This window comes from Primulina huaijiensis, unplaced genomic scaffold, assembly GCF_012295235.1.
Source record: "Primulina huaijiensis isolate GDHJ02 unplaced genomic scaffold, ASM1229523v2 scaffold31169, whole genome shotgun sequence".
Lineage (NCBI taxonomy): Eukaryota > Viridiplantae > Streptophyta > Magnoliopsida > Lamiales > Gesneriaceae > Primulina > Primulina huaijiensis.
This window is the reverse complement of record NW_027357347.1, coordinates 25591-35015: the sequence shown is the minus strand read 5'-3', so window position 1 is coordinate 35015 and position 9425 is coordinate 25591. Positions and strand designations below refer to the sequence as shown.

Below are 9425 nucleotides of genomic sequence, written 5' to 3'. Positions count from 1 at the left end.
CATTTTGCTGTGGGGTTTTTGGTGCTGAGAATTCATGTGAAATTCTTATCACAAAAAGATGAGAATGAAGAGTTTTCAAATTCTTTACCATGATCAGTCCTGATCCTTCTCACCTTCAGGTTGTGGAAGTTGGTGATTCTTTTGATCAAAGTTTTGAATACATTGAAAGATCTGATTTCTCTCTAATAAATCTAACCCATGAAAAACGTGAGAAATCATCAACACACACAAAGGAATATTTCTTACCTCCGAGGCTTTCAACTTCCATAGGACCCATAAGGTCCGTATGTAGTAACTCCAGACAGCATGTTGTCCCAAATATTGGCAACACTGGGTGTGACACGCGAGTTTGCTTACCCTTTTGGCAATAGCCACAAACATATGGTATACCAAAAGAAAGATTAGGCATACCTCGTACTGCATCGTACTTACTCAAAAATTTCAAGGTTTTGAAATTTGCATGACCGAGTTTTTGATGCCAAAGGTCGAGTTCACTAACTTGTGCATGTTTGCATGAAAGCTCTTATCTTATTTGGTAGCAATTTTCCGAAAACCTTGTACCTGTCATAATGCACATGTTAGTTTCATCAAAAACTTCACGAGTATGCTTATCAAACTTCACATGCAAATTATCATCACACAATTGGTTTATGCTTATCAAATTTGAATTTAATCCTTCAACATGAAGCACATTGTGGAGCTTTGGTAGTCATTCAACATTCAGTGTACCCTTTCCAACAATTTTTCCTTTAGCTCCCCCTCCATAGGATACTCTACCACAATTTTGTTCAACATAATCGATGAGATGTTCTCTTGAACCTGTCATGTGGCGCGAGCTTCCACTATCAAAATACCAATGACCTGAAGTGTTAGTTTTCAATGAAGTATAGACAACATTACAGTGAGTTTTTACCTTTGGGACCCAAATTTGTCTTACTGTAGGTCGATGATGGGAGGTGTTGCGGGAAATGTTGGACAACATTCGGGGCAACATCCGACTCGACTTTCGATTCATGCAGTCATCGCTGAGTTTAAAACAGTAGGGCCTGATATGTCCAGGCTTAGAACAGTAATGACATACATACCTGCGTTTTCTCTTCGTAGGGATAGGTGCAGCGGGTTGTCTTTTCGGTGAAGCACTTTTGATTGAGGGCGTGGGTTGAGGCTGTGTAGATGTATCAGCTTTTCCTTTCACAAAGACGGTTGAATTCGAGGATTCACCAATTTCGAACACACTGTCTTTGAAACCTAAGCCTTTCTTGTCATCTCTTCCCATCAAAAGTATGGNGTTTTCTTTTCTTAGGAACGGGTGCAGCATGTTGTCTTTTCGGAGGATCACTTTTGATTGAGGGCGTGGGTTGAGGCTGTGTTGATGTATCAGCTTTTCCTTTCACAAAAACAGTTGAATTTGAGGATTCACCAATTTCGAACACACTGTCTTTGAAACCTAAGCCTTTCTTGTCATCTCTTCCCATCAAAAGTATGGAATCAAGCTTGGATGTGCTTGAATTGAATTTGGACAAAGTCTCAGTTGCCTTTTGAAGTTCGTCCTTGGTTTTACCTAGTTCCAAATCCTTTTTGCTCAGGATTACTTCAAGTTTGGCAACCACGGCTTTTAGATCGATGTTCTCCTTCATGAGACTTGAGTTCAACTTGTTTCTTTTGGTCCAATCTTCAAACAACTCTTCATAGAGTTTTTGTATACTCTCAAGAGTGATATCTTCATCATCAACTTCCAATTCATCATCTACATTCGAATTTTCAGAAGCTGTAGATTGTAAACAGACTGATTTTTCGCAGATGTTGCGGACAGGTGTGGCAACACCTAGGGCAACACCTGAAGGGTTCACTTGCAGCCAGTGTTTTTCTGTCAATAATGCAGTCAAGGAGGTTTGATTATCGTCATCAGCGTATTTCTCATCCACATCAGATTCTTCATCGCTTAGCGAAACATTGTAGCCTTTATTTTTCCGCAATCTGTTGGCACATTCATTGGCATAGTGACCAAACCCCTTACACTCTTTACACTGCACTGAATCATACTTCTTTGAGTCAAATTGCTCTCTGCCTTCTTCCTCGGTTGAAATTGTTGTTTGTCAGGAAGTCTTTGTGGTCTTTCAGGTGTAGGAAGACTTGGAAATTTTGAGGGTTGTGCATCCTTCTTCTTATCTCTAATTCTTTTCAAATAATCCCCGAATTTTTTTGTGATAAAGGAGATAGAGTCCTCACAAAGGTCTGATTCATTGACTTCTTGGGATATTTGAATTAGGTCATTGTAGGTGTTATTTGAAGCTTGGAATGCAATTGTTTTCCCTTTATCCTTCTTCTGCATGTCTAAGTTCATCTCAAAAGTCTGAAGTGAACTGATAAGGTCTTCCAAAGCCATTTGCGTCGTATCCTTGGCTTCATCTATCGCACAGATTTTTATGTTGAATCTTTCAGGCAAAGAACGAAGAACCTTACTAACTAGTCGTTCATTAGAGATGGGATCTCCAAGACTGAACGCCTCATTAGCAATTTCTCGTAGGCGACGATCTNCAAGGGCCGAGCCGCCACCCCCCCAAGGCCCGTCTTATTTTTGTTATTAATATTAGTTATATTATATATGTAATTGTAGTCTAAGCTAATTTTTTTAATCAGCTCAATAATTGGTCCAACCCATTTTTTAAAATTTATTGTGTACATTTGGATCAGTCTATTTTCTGAAATATATTTGTGGGGTTCGAAGTTTGAGTAGGTTTCTTGTGAGACGGTCTTACGAATCTTTATGTGTGAGACGAGTCAATCCTACCGATATTCAAAATAAAAAATAATACTCTTAGCATAAAAAGTAATACTTTTTCATGGATAACCCAAATAAGAGATTCGGCTCACAAAATACGACCCGTGAGACCGTCTCACACAAGTTTTTGCCTCGAAGTTTTTGATCTTGTTAGGATTATTTTGTCCGACAGATATCAATAAATAATGAAAATATCAAAATAAGAGTAAATGATCTTGTTTTGTGTTTTGTCAGAATTAAATGTTGTGCCAGATGTTACAACATCTCGGACAACATCTTCATGCAGCGGAAACTTTTTATAACACAAATTGAATTGAAATAAATAGATGGACAAGATTAAATATGCACAAGTATAAATATTTGTGCGGTACCTTATGACAAAAATTAATCACTAGAAAACCAAATCGTTTACAAAAAAAACTTATCACTAGTGATTTTCACGAAAATCAATTTCCTCAACACTTTGAGAAAATAAAGCTTTCTAAAAACAAATAACCAGAATAAAAACTAAAACAAGAAAGCAAAACGTGAAGTCAAAAGGGAATCCACGAAAATGATCTTCAGCCAACTTTTTCACAGATGTTGTCTTTTGATGTTGGCAACATTCAATGCAACACTCGGTATCTGCACTCTTCACAACAGCAACGTCTTTGTAGAATAATTTTCTCTGAAGTACACGACGTGCGAAAGTATGATATGAATTATTGAACGAGGAAGAGAGAGCTTCAATGATGTCCTTGATCTCTTATTTATAGATGTAGACTTTTATCTCCACAAGGAAACATATATCATAAAGAAAGTAAGAGTTTAATTAGAAATAAACTCTTTTAAATATTGATACCAAATCACAATAATATCTTATTATCAAGAATAAAATCCTAGCATATTTATCTCAATAATTAGAAAGGCAAGATCTCATTAAATATCATATTATCTAGAAAGTCAAAACATATTTAATTATTCAAAATCATATCATGATATTATTTGCATAATTATCTCATTATCTAAAAAAGCAAAATATTATATGCAATCAAATCAACAAAGAAAGACAATTAGGGAAATAAATTAAATTAAAAAATTATTAGGAAAATATATTTCTCTTCAATATNATAAAAAAAATTAAAGAAAGCCAAAGCGAATGAAGCAATCACACACATCCCTTTCAGGACGTCATTTTCCCACTAATGTTTTTATCATTTGCTTCAAAAGTTCAATTTTTTATTTAGATTTTGCGTTTTTTTAGACTAGATTTTGTTGTTCTTGAGCGACTTGATTTTATTCATGTGTTCAATTTTCGGTTTCTTGAAAATAATTGTGTAGTCGACTTTCTTATCTTTCTTCAAATGATTTCATTTAGTTTCTATGATTATTTATGCTATTTTTGCATTTTCTTCATTGAAAAATGAAAATGATGTGTCGCGTGCGTTTTTAAGTTGTTTCTAAATTTTGTTGGTTTCGTTTTTAGATTCGTATCTCCTCATTTAATTTTTGCATTTTCAAAGTTCCATTTTCTCCTTTTATCGACGTGTGAAATTTTCCAAGATATGTTCCATTACTTGGAACATGTTATTATTTTGTTCCGACTATATTGTAAAAAGTGAAAATTTTAATATATTATATGCGAAACTTATATTTTTTACAACCACTAAGATTTTTTCGAAGTTAGCTCAAACTTAGCCACTTTCCTACTGATGTGGTTTGGATGGGGAAGGATGGCTGGTGTGAGTTAAAAAATGAAGTAGAAGATTTCAAAATTATAATCAGAAAAGCATCTCCATCGATGTCGAGGAACTGTCCGGAGCTGTATATCAAGGTTAAAACAGAAAGCCATCAGCAATAAGAGTCATTTCACGAGAAGAACTGGTCATGGGTTCTACGCTCCGTAAACTCGAACGCGTGTCAATGCAATGGTTTCACTAATCCACGGCTTCATAGTCCATTTGTATGCACGCAGAACTCTGGTTGAGGAACCCAAGCATCGTGTTGGTAAAAAAGATTTGTTTTTTACGAGAACCCATTTGGAAAATGAACTAGGATCGATCTTTGTTCGTTGAATTTCAGTCGTTTTGTGCGAAGCTCGAATTTTCTAGTAAATGATGGAAAGGACATTGCGTTGCTTCCTTGCCAAATGGATGTCATTTTTGTGGTGTAGGTTGGTTGTATGCTTGCAATCCTAGTGCTCACTGGTGGTGAAATTGCCTGAGGTTCGTTGTACTTCTGGAGACGTCAATGCAGGGAACGGGTTTGTGAGATGAGGATGTTTTGCTGCATTTTTTTCGATAGGAGCTTTGATATACGTGTGGATTACGGTGTGAGCTGCTGAGATTGCGTGATGGTGGAAATAATGCAATATATTAGCGAGTGGAAGGAGGCGGAGACAAATTGTTTGTTTGTCGTTCGAAAGTGGTGTTAGCAAGCCGTATCCCGTATGGACCTTGTAGCTGATCGCTTCTAGTAAGTTTTAAAGTTTTTTTCTGTAATAAACTTGTACTGTGTGTGTTGAGCTCCCTTATTTGACTTATGGCATAGCATTGATGCTTTCACCGATGATCTTGCTAGTGGAAGTGGGATATTGGAAATGGTCATCATCAATAGGTGTGGATAATGTGGAAAACTGAGTGTTGATAAGTGAGTGAATTCCCTCCAAAGAGATCCATCGGATATGGAAAAAGAACTATAATCAGGTTATTGTCCATTATGTGGCACATGTTACATAATGAGCTTGATTAAGATGCATACTCCTAATTGACAGGTGATTGAAAAACATTTAGAGTAAGTAACCGACAAGGGAAAGGGCTCAGTTGGGTTAGTGTAGATGATATGATCCATGTTTATGTTATAAGCTTGGTTGAGGCATTTATACTGCATATCCGTAGGTGGGTGAAAGCCTCTCGAGTTAGCCGTCCTGGGCATCATCGTCTTAAGAGGAGGGTAATTTTAAAATTCTACGTTGGTTTTGCATGTAACCGTAGACACATTAAGAAGTTTGAGATTCGCTCCCACTTGGTGCATTAATGTTTTTGTTTTTGGACCCTGCTTTGGGCTTATGGTATAGCTGATGGGAGAATGTTGATTCAAATGTGTTATATTTGATGATTTGGGATGGGTAAAATCAGTCAGGAGAGGAGGCTATTGTTTCCTTATTCTCGAGAAGGAAAATTTACGCATCATGTCTCTGCAAGACGGTCTTTTTTCGACCCTCGGGGTGCTTGGTCCCTGGTGGAATTGGGGGGGAGATTGTGCTCGATGGACAATGTGGTACGCCCTAGCTAACAATAGATAATTGGGTGATGAAGGATTTAAAGAATGAGAAATGGATTAAGGAATATTGTATTATAATGAAAGGGTTCAGCAAAAACTTTCTCAAATCCACTGTTCCATTGGATTATCTTAATTGGGAAACAATGATGGATGCTAAGCGAGTCTATCTTGATTGTCATGACATATACGAAAGCACTTCAAAATCATGGAACATCTGATTGCAGGGGAGCGGGCATGGCTTTGTCATTACACTAAAAGTTTATTTTCATAGGGAGCCACATATATTTGTGATGCTGGTATCTATTTTCTTGAAATTTCGTGTATTGCCTACGACTGTCACTGTTTATTGTTTTTCTGTTGCGTTGTATGGTTTCTTTTTAAGATTTAATCATGGAAATTGTCTAAAAAATTTCACTATGTCAACCAGAGAATGTACTAGTTTTCAAGTGCTTTTTTTCTGTAGCTTTCCTTAGAAAATGTCTTGTGGTCTGCAGATAACATTGATCTTTTGCTTGTAGCGTGATGTCTAGGTGTGACATGATGTTGAAAACATTGTAAATGGAAATTAAATTGGTGAAATTTCTAATATTTTTTTCAATTTACATTGTATTTAACTTATCTCTTAGACTCTTATAGCCACATACAAATGAGCTTCTTCCTGTGGCTGAAGTAAATTGTTTTCCTCTCTGTTATCATAATTTGCGGTCACAAATATGACTTTCTGCCTTCTGGAGGTTCGTGTTGTCTGTATTGAGATATGTAAGTAGTTTTGTATTGCCTTTTAAGCTTTGAGTGCAATTTTGTCCCACAACATTTTACAAAATTCAGACATTATTTGCATATGAACACTCTCAGCATGCTCGCAATTCACACAAATGATGTAATTCCTCACCTCCATATATTGAGTTTACTGCAAGATTCCCCTTAAATGCTGAGGAACATGTAAAGGTCACTACAAGAAAATCATGTAAAATTTATCGTATTCTTGAATGAATTTTGATCTCTCCAATATAAATATATTAATGTGGTGGAGTTTATTGCTTCAGAAATGTTAATGTACTGACATTTTTAGTTTCCCATTGTTGAGGTAAAGATTGCAGGAAAAAAAGTATCTACTATACTTGCCTAGTGCTTCCTTTAGGCAATTCTACTGTACTTGCCTAGAAAAAAAACATATACCGTGCTTGCCTTGTGCTTCCATGTATGACAGGCCAAAGAGAGAAAATGCTGCACCAGTTTCTGGTTTGAATTTCGAGAGGCTTCTTATAGGGTATAATCCTCAATCTCACTCATTTTCATGTTAGTTGTCTAACGCTTTATTGGGATTCTTGATCGAACTTTTCTTTACTTTGTTTTTGTTTAATTGTACTGAACTGATATTTCACTAAGACTGCTTTGATTCAGTAAAATATTTATTGCCTTTGATTTGAGTTGTTTTATACTAAATTAAACATTTAAATCTTAGATATAAACAGTGATTGGCACGACTAAAAGTTTCTATGTTCTTTTCTAAGTTGGAATTTGTCTGTGGGAAAATTCAAGGTAGAACACTGGAGTACGTTTAATTGTAGAGTACTAGTGCCTCTAATTCTCTAAAAAATACTACGAAGGCTAAGAATGTATTAAAAATTAAACACCAACGACCTGGATCAGATTCAATATAATGTGATTTACAAGAGGTGACTTTAAAACATTTTAGTACCTTTCTTTGAGTTGTTTTATATTAAATTAAACAATAGACCTTAAATCTTATATTTAACGATGATTGGTGCGACCGAATAAGTTTCTCTGTTCTTTTCTAAGTCGGAATTGATCTTTGGGAAACTTCAAGGTAGTGCACTGGAGTACTTCCGGGATTAGATTCAATACAATTCAGTTTACAAGAGATGACATGGCTTTTCTTCATGGTTACATAATTGTTTTATATATGAACTAAGTTTGTAGCAGGAATCCTCTTATGTTCATGTTTCATCTTGATTCTTCTGTGGCACAGAAAGAGTGATTTTTTTATCAATGGTATACTAAAATTTTCACTGTGTTGGCTACATTAGATTCATGCTCCAATCCGTTTAGGTGAACTACTCCACTCTAAGTTGTCCAAAATATGACATCTAACAACCATAGACGTGTATTGGCAAATCTTGGATTATGAAATGATTGAAAGAAGATGTGTTAGGGATCGACAATTGCTCCCCAGTATTCTGCATGTACACCCGTATAGCGTATTGACCGAAACGTGATTCTTGAGCTATTTTTTTTTATTAAAGAGGATAAAGTTGGTCCACTTATCACCTCAAAGTGATTTGAATCATAGTGGTGGTTAAACTTGGCCTGCACAAAAGTTATTGACTGACTCATTGAGAGACTTGAAATTAGGCAGTTACTGCAAATCTTGAATTTGACAGTAAATGGAATGGATGAATATCCTGTGGATACGTTGGTCAATCTTCCTTAAGTTTTCAGGCAGTGAAAGGTGAGCGTCACTGTTTATCTCCAATTGTCGGTGCTTTTTCATTATTGGATTCATCAAGTTGTAGACTGGTTGATTTTTACTTTTTTTTTTATATGGGGAGAGGATTTCAAAGGTCTGGAACTTGGAATATCTCCCTTTAAAAGGAGTATGGGTGTCATCTGGGCTACAAGCCCATGGCTAGACTGATTGGTTACTTTAATTGGGCGTAGATCACATGAGCTGTCTGACTGTCTCAGAAATAGTGCCACGAAACCCAAGCGAGATTCAAGTCAATACTAATTTTAGTAAAATGATTATTTACAAGGACTTAGGTTTGGTTCCAATCATAGTGGTTGTGTACGTGCATGTAAAATAAGTGGATATAAATGGATAAACTTCTTTATTTGAGCAAAAACATTTATTTAGACATTTCTCAGCACACCATTCTTATTCTTATTTAAACACTACCAAAGAATAAAATATACAAACTTTTTACACACCTATGTATGGATATATGATACGTAGGGGTTGGTNAAGTTCTCGTACTAGACCAGATCAGCTTTGGCCCGTAATCACTTACAAAAATTACTGAGATAATTGCGTCCAAAATCATTTCAAAATAATTTCCAGAATTGAAACCCACATCAATTTAACACCACTGAAACATTAAAAATCACAAATATTGGATTTCTAGTCAAATCTGGAATTTAACCGAATTTTCTTTGTTGAAATACTCATTCCCTTTTTGGCTCAACAATATTCACAATGAAGTGTAAATGCATGTCCTAATTATGCCTAATAACAGAATGAAACAAAAATAGAAACATGCAAACGAGTATGAAATATGTTTACAGATGAAGTGTTTTCGCAAATGTTGGCAACATCTTCTGACCACACCTACAGTTTCAGAAACAATTTTCAGTTTTGCTT

General features: G+C 35.8%; 1 pseudogene; it reads left to right on the top strand.

Moving 5' to 3' along the window:
- The first annotated feature begins 4471 nt into the window (after positions 1 to 4471).
- On the top strand, positions 4472 to 6566 carry LOC140967942 (uncharacterized; annotated as a pseudogene).
- Positions 6567 to 9425: the final 2859 nt, after the last annotated feature.